We start from the raw sequence: 16,669 nt of genomic DNA, 5'->3' as shown, positions 1-16,669 counted from the left end.
TCAAAACCCTTCTGTCTATGTGGGCTATGCTGCATCATTGCTTGTTGCCCAAAGGCGCTCTGCAAAGATAACTTACTGCCTAAGAAAGTGGTATATACAGAACTGGTCAAGCCATGGGTTGCACTTTTTACAAAATTAATAAACAATTTTTTAAAGCAGTTTTAGGTTTACAGAAAATTGAGCAGATAGGGCTTCCCTGGTGGTGCAGTGGTTAACAATCCTCCTGCCAATGCAGGGGACACGGGTTTGATCCCTGGTCTGGGAAGATCCCACATGCCACAGAGCAACTAAGCCCATGTGCCACAACTACTGAGCTTGCGCTCTGGAGCCCGTGAGCCACAACTACTGAGCCCGCGTGTCACAACTACTGAAGCCTGTGCGCCTAGAGCCTGTGCTCCACAACAAGAGAAGCCACCACAATGAGAAGCCTGTGCACCATAACAAAGAGTGGCCCCGCTCACCACAACTAGAGAAAGCCCGCGTGCAGCAACGAAGACCCAACACAGCCAAAAATAAAGAAATAAAAAGTAAAATAAAATTAAAAAAAAGAAAATTGAGCAGATAGTACAGAGAGTTTCCATATATCCTCTCCTTTTCCCACTCACAGTTTCTCCTTAGTGCGGTTCTTAGTTCTCTCTTAGTTCTCTTGCCTTAGTGCAGTTACAATTTATTACAATTGATGAACCAATATTCATATAGCATTACTAACTAAAGTCCATAGTTTGCATTAGGATTCGCTCTTTGTGTTCTACAGTTCCGTAGGTTTTGACAAATAATGTCATGTATCCATCAATACGGTATCCTACAGAATAGTTTCACTGCCTTAAATATCTCCTGTGTTTCACCTAATCATCACTTCCTCACCCCGCCTTGACCCTTGACCCCTGACTATCACATCTTTTTACTTTCTTTCCCAGAATGTCATATAGTTGGAGTCATTCAGTATGCAGCCTTTTCAGATTGGCTTCTTTTATTTAGCAATATGCACTTAAGGTTCCTTCGTGTCTTTTCATGGCTTGATAACTCATTTCTTTTTTTTTTTTAATATCCTCTTTTTTTTAGAAGAAGAAATTACAAATAACAAAACATTAGCAAAATGAGTAGAAAGTACAGCGACTTCTCATATACTCCCCCTGCCCTCACACATGCACAGCCTTCCCCATCATCAACATCCCACACCAGAGTGGTACATTTGTTACAATAAATGGACCTACATTGACACATCGTTATCACCAACGACCGTGGATTGTATTAGGGTCCGCTGTTGGTACTGTATTCTATGGGTTGTTTTTTTTGGTAATTAATTAATTAATTTATTTATGGCTGTGTTGGGTCTTCGTTTCTGTGCGAGGGCTTTCTCTAGTTGTGGCAAGCGGGGGCCACTCTTCATCGCGGTGCGCGGGCCTCTCACTATCGCGGCCTCTCTTGTTGCGGAGCACAGGCTCCAGACGCGCAGGCTCAGTAATTGTGGCTCACGGGCCCAGTTGCTCCGCGGCATGTGGGATCTTCCCAGACCAGGGCTCAAACCCGTGTCCCCTGCATTAGCAGGCAGATTCTCAACCACTGCGCCACCAGGGAAGCCCTGGGTTTCTTTTTTGCTTCTTCTGTTTGTTTTTTTTTTTGTTTTTTTTTTTTTTTTTTTTTTTTTTTACAAAACAGCAGCAGGAAAGAAAAATGCAGGAGGCAGATGAGCCAGGCACCGGGGTTCAGATCAGAAGGGAGCAGGGAGACCAAGCTGTTACTGCAGGCTGGCCCCGGGACTCTGTCCCAGCATCCTGGGAGCACGGCAACAAGCCCTAGAAGGAGCAGAGAGTGGGTGAGGAGACGGCTGTCCCAGCTCGGTGGCGGCACCGCTCCTTGGGCGGCCACCCTGGCGGTCAGCCAGGTTGGGAGCACTTGAGGCTCCTGTGTTTGGAGGCCTGGTCTCCAAAGCACGGACCCACAGGGGCCAGGCAGAGGGAGGAGGTAGGAAGGGCCGGCACAGAAGGGCTATGAGTTCTATCTGGGTCCCCCGGGACCACGGGGCCCAGGTGGGCAGGGGCAGTCAGGACGCTTCCCTGCTTGTCAGACAATCAGCTTCTTCAGGAAGGCCTCCAGCTGGTCCTCATCCTTGATGCCCACAAACTTGTCCACCACATCCCCATTCTTGATGGCCAGCACGGTGGGCACAGCTGATACCTCATACTCTATGGCGAGGTCTGTGTGGTCATCAATATCCGCCTTGGCCATCACCACCTTTCCATGCTGCTTGGCCACCACCTTCTCTAACCTTGGCCCCAGGATCTTGCAGGGACCACATCACTGTGCATGGAAATCCACAACCACTGGTGTCTCACTGTTGACAACTCAGTCTTGAAAGTCTGGTCCATCCTGGATGTTAAAGGTCATTGTACAGACTCTGGTGGTGTATATTGACTGGGCTTGGCTGGGTGTTACTGTCAGGTTATTAGGACTGCGCTGTGGGGTCTGCAGGGCCCTGGAGGCAAGGGGCGCCCACTGACTCTGAGAGGGCTTCCTGCAGATTATGGAGGCCAGGAACCTCCCCAGGAGAAGTCGCTAAGCCATCTCCCTGCAGCGAGAGCAGAGGGGTGCACAGCGCGGCCCTCCCCACCGGTCAAGGGCACTTCTGTTCCCTATTCATTTCTTTACTCACTGCCTGCCATCCAGCTTGCACACATCCCCAGTCACCCAGTTGCCGCAGCCAATGGTATTTGTAGCTTTCCTGCCCCATGGACAACACTGGACAATTGCGAATGGAGCATCTACTGGCCAGGTACTGTGCTAGGTGCTCTGCTCCAGAAATGAGAAGCAGATGTGATCCCTACCCTCATGGGACTCACGTGATCAGTCATTCCTAATTAATACTCAGGTCCCTTGATTGCCACTGCTCCCTTTGGCAGGTTTACTTAAATGCCACTTAAATCTCCCTATTTTTGAAGACCTCTTCTTTCCTTCCCTTCCTTCTCTTCCTTCCTTCTTGCTTTCCTTCTTCCCCTCCTTCCTTCCTTCTTTCCTTCCTTCCTTTCTTCCTTTCCTTATTATACATGTCTTCTCAAGGCAACCACTTCTATACCTACAGCTTCAATTACTTTGTGTATACTCTAATGACAACACAATTTTAAATGTTGTTTTCATTTACCAGTTTTTTTTTTTTTTGGTTTATTCCTAGGTATTTTATTCTTTTTGTTGCAATGGTAAATGGGAGTGTTTCCATAATTTCTCTTTCAGATTTTTCATCATTAGTGTATAGGAATGCAAGAGATTTCTGTGCATTCATTTTGTATCCTGCAACGTTACCATATTCATTAATTAGCTCTAGCAGTTTTCTGGTGGCAGTTTTAGGATTCTCTATGTATAGCATCATGTCTTCCGCAAACAGTGACAGTTTTACTTCTTCTTTTCCAATTTGTATTCCTTTTATTTCTTTTTCTTCTCTGATTGCCGTGGCTAGGACTTTCAGAACTATGTTGAATAATAGTGGTGAGAGTGGACATCCTTGTCTCATTCCTGATCTTAGAGGAAATGCTTTCAGTTTTTCACCATTGAGAATGATGTTTGCTGTGGGTTTGTCATATATGGCCTTTATTATGTTGAGGTAGGTTCCCTCTATGCCCACTTTCTGGAGAGTTTTTATCCTAAATGGGTGTTGAATTTTGTCAAAAGCTTTTTCTGCATCTATTGAGATGATCATATGGTTTTTATTCTTCAATTTGTTAATATGGTGTATCACATTGATTGATTTGCGTATATTGAAGAATCCTTGCATCCCTGGGATAAATCCCACTTGATCGTGGTGTATGATCCTTTTAATGTGTTGTTGGATTCTGTTTGCTAGTATTTTGTTGAGGATTTTTGCATCTATATTCATCAGTGATATTGGTCTGTAATTTTCTTTTTTTGTAGTGTCTTTGTCTGGTTTTGGTATCAGGGTGATGGTGGCCTCATAGAACGAGTTTGGGAGTGTTCCTTCCTCTGCAATTTTTTGGAAGAGTTTGAGAAGGATGGGTGTTAGCTCTTCTCTAAATGTTTGATAGAATTCACCTGTGAAGCCATCTGGTCCTGGACTTTTGTTTGTTGGACGATTTTTAATCGCAGTTTCAATTTCGTTACTTGTGATTGGTCTGTTCATATTTTCTGTTTCTTCCTGGTTCAGTCTTGGAAGGTTATACCTTTCTAAAAATTTGTCCATTTCTTCCAAGTTGTCCATTTTATTGGCATAAAGTTGCTTGTAGTAGTCTCTTAGGATGCTTTTTATTTCTGCGGTGTCTGTTGTAACTTCTCCTTTTTCATTTCTGATTTTATTGATTTGAGTCCTCTCCCTCTTTTTCTTGATGAGTCTGGCTAATGGCTTATCAATTTTGTTTATCTTCTCAAAGAACCAGCTTTTAGTTTTATTGATCTTTGCTATTGTTTTCTTTGTTTCTATTTCATTTATTTCTGCTCTGATCTTTATGATTTCTTTCCTTCTGCTAACTTTGGGTTTTGTTTGTTCTTCTTTCTCTAGTTTCTTTAGGTGTAAGGTTAGATTGTTTACTTGAGATTTTTCTTGTTTCTTTAGGTAGGCTTGCATAGCTATAAACTTCCCTCTTAGAACTGCTTTCGCTGCATCCCATAGGCTTTGGGTCGTCGTGTTTTTATTGTCATTTGTCTCTAGGTATTTTTTTATTTCCTCTTTGGTTTCTTCAGTGATCTCTTGGTTATTTAGTAACGTATTGTTTAGCCTCCATGTGTTTGTCTTTTTTACGTTTTTTTTCCCTGTAATTCATTTCTAATCTCATAGCGTTGTGGTCAGAAAAGATGCTTGATATGATTTCAATTTTTTTAAATTTACTGAGGCTTGATTTGTGACCCAAATTGTGATCTATCCTGGAGAATGTTCCGTGCGCACTTGAGAAGAACGTGTAATCTGCTGTTTTTGGATGGAATGTCCTATATATATCAATTAAATCTATCTGGTCTATTGTGTCATTTAAAGCTTCTGTTTCCTTATTTATTTTCATTTTGGATGATTTGTCCATTGGCGTAAGTGAGGTGTTAAAGTCCCCCACTATGATTGTGTTACTGTCAATTTCCTCTTTTATAGCTGTTAGCAGTTGCCTTATGTATTGAGGTGCTCCTATGTTGGGTGCATATATATTTATAATTGTTATATCTTCTTCTTGGATTGATCTCTTGATCATTATGCAGTGTCCTTCCTTGTCTCTTGTAACATTCTTTATTTTAAAGTCCATTTTATCTGATATGAGTATAGCTACTCCAGCTTTCTTTTGATTTCCATTTGCATGGAATATCTTTTTCCATCCCCTCACTTTCAGTCTGTATGTGTCCCTAGGTCTAAAGTGGGTCTCTTGTAGACAGCATATATATGGGTCTTGTTTTTGTATCCATTCAGCCAGTCTATGTCTTTTGGTTGGGGCATTTAATCCATTCACGTTTAAGGTAATTATCGATATGGATGTTCCTATGACCATTTTCTTAATTGTTTTGGGTTCGTTTTTGTAGGTCCTTTTCTTCTCTTGTGTTTCCCACTTAGAGAAGTTCCTTCAGCATTTGTTGTAGAGCTGGTTTGGTGGTGCTGAATTCTCTTAGCTTTTGCTTGTCTCTAAAGCTTTTGCTTTCTCCATCCAATCTAAATGAGATCCTTGCCGGGTAGAATAATCTTGGTTGTAGGTTCTTCCCTTTCATCACTTTAAGTATATCATGCCACTCCCTTCTGGCTTGCAGAATTTCTGCTGAGAAATCAGCTGTTAACCTAATGGGAGTTCCCTTGTATGTTATTTGTCGTTTTTCCCTTGCTGCTTTCAATAATTTTTCTTTGTCTTTAATTTTTGCCACTTTGATTACTATGTGTCTCGGCGTGTTTCTCCTTGGGTTTATCCTGTATGGGACTCTCTGCGCTTCCTGGACTTGGGTGGCTATTTCCTTTCCCATGTTAGGGAAGTTTTCGACTATAATCTCTTCAAATATTTTCTCTGGTCCTTTCTCTCTCTCTTCTCCTTCTGGGACCCCTATAATGTGAATGTTGTTGCGTTTAATGTTGTCCCAGAGGTCTCTTAGGCTGTCTTCATTTCTTTTCATTCTTTTTTCTTTAGTCTGTTCCGCAGCAGTGAATTCCACCTTTCTGTCTTCCAGGTCACTTATCCGTTCTTCTGCCTCAGTTATTCTGCTATTGATTCCTTCTAGTGTAATTTTCATTTCAGTTATTGTATTCGTCATCTCTGTTTGTTTGTTCTTTAATTCTTCTAGGTCTTTGTTAATCATTTCTTGCATCTTCTCAATCTTTGCCTCCATTCTTATTCCAAGGTCCTGGATCATCTTCACTATCATTATTCTGAATTCTTTTTCTGGAAGGTTGCCTATCTCCACTTCATTTAGTTGTTTTTCTGGGTTTTTTTCTTGTTCCTTCATCTGGTACATAGCCCTCTGCCTTTTCATCTTCTCTATCTTTCTGTAACTGTGGTTTTTGGTCCACAGGCTGCAGGATTGTAGTTTTTCTTGCTTCTGCTGTCTGCCCTCTGGTGGTTGAGGTTATCTAAGAGGCTTGATGGGAGGCTCTGATGGTGGGTAGAGCTGACTCATTAATCATGTTTTTAAAAATGCTTTCACAGCAAAATCTAGGCTGGTGTTTGATCAAACACACGGGTATCGTAGCCTAGACAAGTTGACACATAAAATTAACCATCACAAAGGCAAATCCATTTCCCTGGGCAGGAGAAGGTCCTGATTACCACTGTAGCATATTGTATTATTAAATTGATTTACTTAGTAAAGAAGATAGTTCCTCAAATTTAAATATACGTAGGACCTTCTTTGCAGTCAGAGACTAACCCACTTTGGGTGTTATCGTCAGGTTTTTATGATGAGAGTTGTCTGAATCTAAGAAATTTTTATTCTATACAATTAAAAAAATGTTACTTAATAAACTGAACTACATTGGATGATACAAAAAGAACAATAGACAGCACGTGGACAAAGAAGTTTTTGAAGTGCCTATGACAATTAATATCTATTGCTATTATGTTTCAAAAAACACTTGGGTTTTTACAATATAAAACTATTATTAAACTTCAAAGCCCTATATTCTTGAGGCTAAAAGAAATCATTTCTATTAAGTTTATTTTTTTGAATCTTCTTCCAAACCATTGTGGTTATTCTCCAAATACATGTTATGCATTAAATTTAGGTGTCCAAAATTCTAATAAAACTCTGGTGGATAGTTGGTAAAACTTTGTATATCAGTTTGCACACATTTTCTTTGCTGACTTCAATATAGGTCTAGTATGTTTTAAATATGAGAAAATATGTTTAATTACCCTTCCTAGGAAATAACCCAGCAGGTATGTGTGTGTTTGCATGTGTGTGTGTATGTATGTATGTGTGCGTGTTGGGGTATTGTCCATCAATCCCGAAACTATGTGAATTAGTCTACAATACACTACAAAATTCAAAAATTCCTTTTTTTTCAATATAAGAAGTTGTGGAAACATAAAACATTTCTAGATTACCTTTGACTATGTATTATTACTGCTTCCAGAGGCTATAGCACCAGAGGCTGAAAGCACATTTACACACACACACGCATGCACACACATCCTCATACACACAGCCACATCATATAGCTGTGATGTTGGAATGATGTTATACTCTCTCTGACTTGACCTGAAATGACTTAAAAAGGCTCAGTTAGACGAAAACAAAATAAATCCAAAGTCTAATTGTCAACATTGTGACATAAATAAAATCTGGTGGTGTGTTTTAGATAAAATCTCAAAAGCCAGTGACTCCATGTATTTTCCCTTTCATTACTCTTTGCTATTAAGCCTACGAGAAAAAAATGCCTATTGTTCCCTCTCTTTCTCTCTAATAGCCAATACTGATGTTTTGATGGTCCTGGGGTTATATAGAAAATCAATTCCAAAAGGGAAGAAGCTGGAAAAGTAGCTGATAAATATAATTAAACATTATTTCCATTTTATTGTATATGTTTATATTCTTGATTCATGATAATAATAATTACCACAGTGTATTCAGAAAGATTAAATTAATCAATATTTATAAAGCACTTACAACTATTCATGGCACATTGGTGTTTTAAAAGAACAAAAGGCAGGTTGTCTTTAAAGAGGGCAGCCAGCAATCCCTTCCCTCTTTGTACAGACATGCTGTTCTAACCATCTATGAGGTAGAGTCTGTTTTCCTCTTTGAAGATATGTATGTTCCTAACTGAACCACTGGGCTCTTTTACTCATTTATTGACATTAAGAAATAATTAGGAATTATTCCATTTAGTTGGATATAACATAAACAAATGATATCATTTTTCAATAAAAGAGCATGTTACATTCTACTGCCACCGACTCTAGGTCACAATCTGTGTTGACATAGAGTAGCAAAAAAACGGGGAGGGAAGATAAATTGGATATAGCTATGTTTATGGTGGTGAAACAATAGAAGTCATTGAACTTCTGTAATTAGAATTGGAAGTACACCTCCTTCTGGCTTAGGAATGACCAGATGTTAGGATTACTCTTAGGAAACACCTAAACATTTTATTTGGGGTAAGCATCTCTTTTCTAGTGTACCCAAATAATGCACTAGATGTCTATCAATTAAGCACAGCTGGTGTCAACCTGAAGCAGAAGTAAAATCAATGGAGATACATCATTAGCACACATCCAAAACCAATGCAATTAGAATATTTCATTTCTCAATCTTGTTTGGTCTGTAGGACATTGCAAGCCCAAACAAAGCAAATTCAACTCTATGAATTGTTACGGAAAGCTGAATTTACCCATGAGGTTGCCACTCAGTTGTGAGCAAATTGACACCAAAGGAATTTTCAAAGATTGCAATGAAAGGGTATGATAAATACTGGACAGAAAGGCAGCAAAATCTTTACAGTGGTTTGATTGTGGATGATTACTTTTTCTCAATCTCTCTATTTTCCTCAGAGAATATAAAATACATATACCTTTTTTTTTTTTTAATTAAAAGAAAACCACGAGAAGAAGCTGAAAATAAAGCAATGTAACTACAGGTGCAAAATTAAAAACTGAGTGGAGTCTATGTTGATTTTATTTTTATTTTGGCTTTCTTGGACTATTACATATAGTTATATATAATTTATGTGTATATATTCATGTATGTATACATGCATTTGCTTACAGCTGTCTATTTTTGTTACTTGATATCAAATATTGTCATTACGAAAAATATTGCTTGGGAAAAAACAAAGCTGAATAAGAATGAGCTTGAGGGATAATTTTGAGTAACAGTAAGATAAAGACGAATTTAACTATTCCTTCTTGGTCTTAAGTCAAAGAGAAATTTGGAGAGGAGGTGGCAGAAAAGTGGGTATTCAGGAGAAAAATATATCTGCTATAGCAATACAAACTACTATAACGATACAAACTACTGTAGCAGTAAAAACTAGCCTTTGTTCATCAACAATTCCAAATTCCAAAATTGTAAACTTTCTTTCTTCATAAAATGTTAATAAATATATTCGTTTTTCTGACTCTGACCAAATAACTGGAGAAGATGGAATTTTTAAAAAATATATTAATAATATAATAAAATTTACTGCTAACTGTAAACTTATTAAGATCTCTCCCACAGTTGAGAAACAAAATAATCTCTACATTTTCTGAGTTTGTCAATTTAATCATTTTTTTAAATAGCATTTACAGAAATACATAAATTATGAATATCTTTATATCTTGCTTTATACTTTTTTTAGTTTACAGCACTCTACTTCTGACAATTTTATAAATTATTGACAGGAAGCAGAAATAAATCTATAACATTAATTCTTTTTTCTTAGTTTTGCTGATTTCATTCTGATATATGTGCTAGGGATTGTGGTGTCTATTTGTGTTGCCACTGAGTGACAACCTAACTTTGACCTACTTATAATGAAACGTCGTGTTGTCACTCAGGCTCAAGAAGCCATTAAAATTTGACAGCATTGCCTCCTGTCAGGTTTTCCTAAATTCGACTGAACAAAACATCTACCAGAATCATGAGTTTGTTTCACAATTTTTTTTAAATGACATCTTAACTGATGAAAAGTAACCTGTTGAATTTCAGTTCTGGCCCTCCACAAACTAAAGGTCAGCCTATTAAGAATTTTCTTATTGACAAGGCAGCTTTGCTTCTTAAGGATACATCATCATAGCAAAATAAGGTAGTTTGGAAAAAGAAAAACATCAGTTCATCATAAGCCCTGAACTTTGGCTTAGTTTATTTTTTTTTCTAGGATTGTGGTTTTCTGTCCAATAATCCATTAAATCGGAAAAGGAAAGCAAATACAAGTCATAACATGAAGCTAAAGAGAAGTTTTCAAGTAATTTAATTATGTTTATAACACAGATCCTAAAATTGCAGGTATTCATAATTACAATCTAAACACAATACTGCAAGCTTGATCTTGTTCATTTTAGAAGATATTTAAGGATATAAACAAGGTCGGTATATCAAAGAAGAAGGGATGTGTCAAATGGATAAAATGAGTTTAAAAAAGAGCAATTTAAATAAATTTGCCATTCTTAAGGATCAAAGAAAGATGAAGGAAGTCACAATGAGTGTCTGGGAATCATAAACTAAACTACAGTTTTTATTCATTCATTAGTCTCATATTTTTAAACATAAAAGAACTAGAGAGAGAAACAAAGGGTGTCTGACTTAATTCCTCAAGTAGCATTTTAAAATGCTTTTCCCACTGAGACTTCAAATTTAACTTAATATTTTCTGGGATTTGCCTTTGAATATGTCTAAATGGCACAAATAAAATAAAATATAAGAAAGTAAAAAAAAAAATGAAAAAGCTATCAAAAATTTTAAATGTATTCTTTCTAACAATAGCTATATAAATAGAATATATTAATGAGCTATAAATTTAAAAATCCACCATACAAACTATTGTATTGCTTTAGCAACCAATTTAAAGTTAGTGGGGAGAGGGTATGTTAAATCATGCCATATTTGACAAAAGATGATAGCATTACTAAACAAAAACTAATTTGAATTTAGAATTAAAAAGAGAAAATGTTTCTTTGATAACAAATATGCAATTATTATAGCCTTGGCAACTGGGTGGGAAAATAATTCTACTTTTCTTGAAGTATAGTTCACTTGCAATATAATATTAGTTTTAATTGCACAATATAGTGATTCAATATTTTAATATGGATTATACAGAGTTATTACAATATTATTGACTATATTCCCTGGGCTGAAAATGACTTACCTGTGACTTATTTTATAACTAGTAGTTTGTATCTCTTAATCCCCTTAACCTATTTTGACCATCCCCACAAACCACTCTCCTTTGGCAAACACTAGTTTGTTCTTAGTATCTATAAGTCTATTTCTGTTTTGTTATATTTGTTCATTGGTTGTATTTTTAGGTTACACATATAAGTGAAAACATAGTATTTGTCTTTTTTTGTAAGTATTTGTCTTTATTTCACTTAGCACAATACCCTCTAGGTCCATCCATTGTTGCAAATGACAACGTTTCATGCTTTTTTATGGCTGAGTACACACACACACACACACACACACACACACACACACACACACACCCCACTTCTTCTTTATCCATTTATTTATCAATGGATATTTAGGTGGTTTCCATATCTTGGCTGTTGTAAATAATCCTTCAATGAACGTAAGGGTGAATATATCTTTTCACATTAGTGTTTCATCTTCTTTGGATAAATACCCAGAAGTGGAATTGCTGGATCATATGGTAGTTCTATTTTGAACTTTTTGAGGAACCCCCATAGTGTTTTCCAGAAGCTGCACCCATTTACATTCCCAACAACAGGAAGTTTCCCCTTTCTCCACATCCTCACAAACACTTTTTAGTTGTTGTCTTGATGATGATAATTCTGGCAGGTGTAAGGCAATATATGATTTGCACTTCCCTGATGATTAGTGATGTTGAAGATCTTTTCATGTGTTTGTTGGCCATCTGTATATCTTCTTTGGCAAATGCCTATTCAGGTCCTCAGCCCATTTTTAAATCAGATTATTTGTTGTTTTCATATTGAGTTATATGAGTTATTTATATATTTTGAGTATTAACCTCTTATCAAAAATATCATTTGCAAATATCTTCTCCTCTTCAGTAGAATGCCTTTTCATTTTGTTGATGGTTTCCTTTGCCATCCCAAAGCTTTTTCATTTGATGTGGTCCCATTTGTTTATTTTTGCTTTTGTTGTCTTTGCCCAAGAAGAGGGATCCAAAAAAATTTTGCTATCATCAATGTCAAACAGTGTAAAACCTGTGTTTTTTGTTTATTTCTGAAAGTTTTATGGCTTCAGGTCTTACATTGATGTATTTATCCACTTCAGGTTTATTTTTCTATATGGTGTGCGAAAATGGTCCAGTTTCATTCTTTTACATGTAGCTGTCCAGTTTTCCCAACACCACTTATTGAAGCGATGGTCTTTTCCCCACTGTATGTTCTTGCCTACTTTGTCATTGATTAATTTACCATATATGAGTGGGTTTATTTCTGGACTCTCTATTCTGTTCCATTGATTTATGTGTCTATTTTTATGTTCCAGTATCATACTGTTTTGATTACCATAGCTTTGTATGGATAGTATAGTTTGAAGTCAGGGAGCATGATAGTATTCTCTTATGATTGTTTGCATTCTGTGATATCAGTTGTAACTTCTCCTCTCTAATTTCTAACTTTATATATTTGGGTGCTCTCTCTTTTATTCTTGATGAGTCTGGCTAAATGTTTGTTAATTTTGTTTATCTTTTAAAACAAACAGCTCTTAGTGCCGTTGATCTTTTCCGTTGTTTTTTGGGTCTCTATTTCATTTATTCCCTCTCTGATCTTTATTAATTCTTTCCTTCTACTAACTTTGGGCTTTGTTTGTTATTTTTCTAATTCCTTTAGGTATAAAGTTAGGCTGTTTATTTGACATTTTTTTTGTTTCTTGAGGTAGGCCTTTATCTCTATAACCTTCCCTCTTAGAACTGCATTTGCTGCAACCCATAGATTTTAGAAAGTTGTGTTTCTATTTTCATTTGTCTCAGTATGTTTCTTTATTTCCTCTTTGATTTCTTCATTAACCCATTTTTTGGGTAGTATGTTGTTTAGTCTCCAAATGTATTGTTTCTAGTTTTCTACTTGTAGTTGATTTCTAGTTTCATACCATTGTGCTCAGAAAAGATGCTCTGATATGATTTCAATCTTCTTAAATTTACTGAGACTTGTTTTGGGGCCTAGTGTGTGATTTGTTGTGGAGAATGTTCCATGTACACTTGAAAAGAATGTATATTCTGCTCTTTTTGGATGAAATGTTTTGTAGATATCTGTTAAGTTCATTTGGTCTAATATGGTATTTAAAGCCAATGTTTCTTTATTGATTTTCTGTCTGGATGATCTATCCATTGATGTAAGTGGGGCATTAAGTCCCCTACTATTATTGTATTACTGTCAATTTCTGCCTTTATTAATATTTCCTTTATATATTTACATGCTCCTATGTTAAGTGCATATATGCTTAAGAATGTTCTATCCTCTTCCTGGTTTGACTTTTATTGTTATGTAATGCCCTTCCTTGTCTTTTGTTATAGTGTCCATTTTAAAGTCTATTTTGTCTGATATGAGTATTGCTATCTCATCTTTCTTTTTTGTTTCCATTTGCATGGAACATCATTTTGCATCCCTTCACTTTCAGTCTGTGTGTGTCTTTAGCTCTGAAGTAGGCAGCATAAAAATGGGTCTGGTTTTCTTTTTTTCCCATTCATCCACCCTATGTCTTTTGATTGAGGCATTCAGTCCATTTACATTTAAAGTTATTGTTGATATGTATGTACTCAGTGCCATTTTGTTACTTTTTATCTGGTCGTTTCTGTAGTTCTTTGGTCTTTTTTCTTCTTTTTTTAGTCTCTTCCCTTGTGGTTTGATGATTTTCTTTAGCGTTAGTTTTGAGTTCCTTTCCCTTGTTTTTCTGTGTATGTATGGTAGGTTTTTGATTTGTGGTTGTGGTTACCATGAGAAAGATAGATAGATAGATAGATAGATAGATAGATAGATAGATGATAGATTTGCTTTAAGTTGATAGTCATTTACACTTAAACCTGTTCTAAAGCTCTACATTTTTTACCCTACCCTCCACATTTTGTTTTTGATGTCATATTGTGCATCTTTTTTGTGGGTCCCTTAACTACTTAATGTAGTTATAATTGAATTTGTCACTTTTGTCTTTTTACCTTCATATTATCTTTTTAAGTGGTTGATCCAATGCCTTTACTATATATTTGCTTTTAGCAGTGAGATTTTTTTTCTTTTATATATTTTCATATTTCTAGTTGTGGTCTTTTATTTCCTCTTGGACAAGTTTCTTTAACATTTCTTGTAAGGCTGGTTTACTAGTGATAAGGTATTTTAGTTTTTGCTTGTCTGGGAAACTCTTTACAGCTCCTTCAATTCTGAATGATAAACTTGCTGAATATCCTTGAGACTTGTTCTGTGGCCTTGCATGTGATCTACATGGACAGTGTTCCATGTGTCTTTGGTTTTTCCTTCAGGACTTCAAATATATTTTGCCATTCCCTTCAGGCCAGAGTTTCTGCTGAAAAATCAGCTGATAGCCTTATGGGAGTTCCCTTGTATGTGACTTTTTGTTTTTCTCTTGCCATTTTAAAATACTCTCTTTATCCCTTACTTCTAACACTTTAAACATGATGTGTCTTTGTGTGGATCTCTTTGGTTTTATCTTGTATAGGACTCTCTGTGCTTCCTGGACTGGGGATCTGTTTTCTTCCACAGATTAGGAAAGTTTTCAACTATTATTTCATCAAATATGTTTTCTACTTTCTCTCTCTCTTGTCCTCTTGGGACCCTATAATGTGAATATTAATACATTTGATGTTTTCCCATAGGTTCCTTAAACTAATCTCAAATTTTTTAAATTCTTTTTTCTTTTTGCTCTTCTGACTGGGTGATTTCCACTATTCTGTATTCCAAGTTGCTTATATGATCTTCTGTATCATCTAATCTGCTAATGATTCACTCTAGTGTATTTTTCATTTCAGTTATTGTATTCTTCAGCTCTGATTGGTTCTTTCTTATATTTTCTATTTGTTGTTGATGTTCTCATTCTGTTCCTTCATTCTTCTCCTGAGTTCAGTAAGCGTTTTTATGACTGTTGGTTTGAACTCTTTATCAGGTTAATTACTTACCTCCATTTCATTAAGGTTTTATTTATGGGGTTTTATCTTGTTCTTTCCTTTGGAAAAGGTTCCTCTGTTTTCTCATTTTGTTTGACTTTCTGTGTTTTTTTCTATGAATTAGGCAAAACAGCTTCAGTCTTGAAGGTGAATTCTTATGTAGGACTGTACCTATGCACCACGTGTGCTCAATGGTTTTGGTGGGAGGGCTGGAGCTGAAGCAGGTGTGGGTCAGAGCCTCTTCTAGGGTATGCTGGGGGCCATCACCTTGGGGTGGGGGCTGGATCCAGAGCTTGGTATGGGCTGGCGGTTATATTAGGGTGGTCTTTGCAGGCTAGCTAGATTATGAGGTGTTTTTCATTCTGCTTCCTCTGTGCTGGAACTCGGGATAGTAAGTTTGTGTGCAAGCCCTTTCAGAGCGCTGTCTCTGGTCCTATAGCTCTCCAGCTCTCCCAGTCATAAGCCCCACTAGTTTTCAAAACCAGTTAAGGGGGCTTATCTTTCCAGTGCCAGTCCCCAAGTCTGGGGTACTCAATGTGTGCTCAATCCCCTCACTCCTTAGGTAGGACCTCCAAATGTGTGATATCCCCTCCGTTTATGGGTTATCTGCTGGAGGTGTGGGTCTTTACTCGATTGTGTTTCTGCCCCTCCTACCCATCTCAATATGTTTTTCTCTTTATATTCTTAATTGTAGAAAAGTTGTTCTGCTAGACTTCAGGTTGTTCTCAGAAAATTGTTCTGTATGTAGTTGTAGTTTTGGTGTGTCTTGGGCAGGAGGTGCAGTCAGGATCTTCCTACTCCACCATCTTTGTCCCACCTCTGGGAATGTGATTTGAAATCCTCACCAAACATAACACTGAGAGAAGATTTTTGGATAATTGCTTACTGTGAGTTGTATTTTTTTTAATAGCCAAGATTTTCCAGAGGTTCCCCACAGTCCATGCTGGTTCTTAATATTCATAAAATGTTTGTCTTATGCAATTACACTCCTAAAGTATACTTTTCTGATACTAAGTATACCTCCAATGCCCCTTGTAAACTATTCCTATATTACAGGTGTTCTTCTGAGTATAGAGAGTATCCAGATGGGAAAAACCTAGTCCTGACAGCACCACAGGATTAAGAAGAACTGGTAGGGCTAGTCATTTAGGAAAGCAATTCTGGTTACTCAGAGGAAATTTATGTAAGGGTGCAGGGTTTAAAGCAGAGAAAGCAATTAGAAGGATACTACTGGAGAAAATGTAAAGATTTGGTGATTATTTGATTGTGTTGTATAAGATGAGAGGGAGGGAAAATGGGTCAAATATAAGTAACTTTCAAGGTTTCAAGATTTGGTGTCTAAGGGTAAATGATGTTGTGATTCATGATGTCAAACACAAAAGAGAAAAGAAGTAGTTGGAGATTTAAAATGACTAGATTCAATTTGGGGTATGTTGAATTTGAAGTATCTCCAGAATATCCAGCAAA

The 16,669-nt window shown here is 36.9% G+C and overlaps 1 pseudogene across 1 annotated transcript; it reads right to left on the bottom strand.

Annotated features, from left to right (window-relative positions):
• Positions 1-1,027: 1,027 nt before the first annotated feature.
• LOC309621799 (thioredoxin, mitochondrial pseudogene) lies at positions 1,028-2,852 on the bottom strand (annotated as a pseudogene). Its single transcript has 2 exons — positions 2,841-2,852; positions 1,028-2,556 (listed from the first exon to the last, which is right to left on the bottom strand). The product of its transcript is annotated as a thioredoxin, mitochondrial pseudogene (transcript).
• Positions 2,853-16,669: the final 13,817 nt, after the last annotated feature.

The sequence above is a fragment of the Balaenoptera borealis genome (genome assembly GCF_965194805.1).
Source record: "Balaenoptera borealis genome assembly, contig: HAP1_SCAFFOLD_1013, whole genome shotgun sequence".
In the NCBI taxonomy this organism is placed as follows: Eukaryota; Metazoa; Chordata; class Mammalia; order Artiodactyla; family Balaenopteridae; genus Balaenoptera; species Balaenoptera borealis.
Note: the sequence above shows the minus strand (reverse complement) of the source record. Positions and strands in the feature narration are given on the sequence as shown.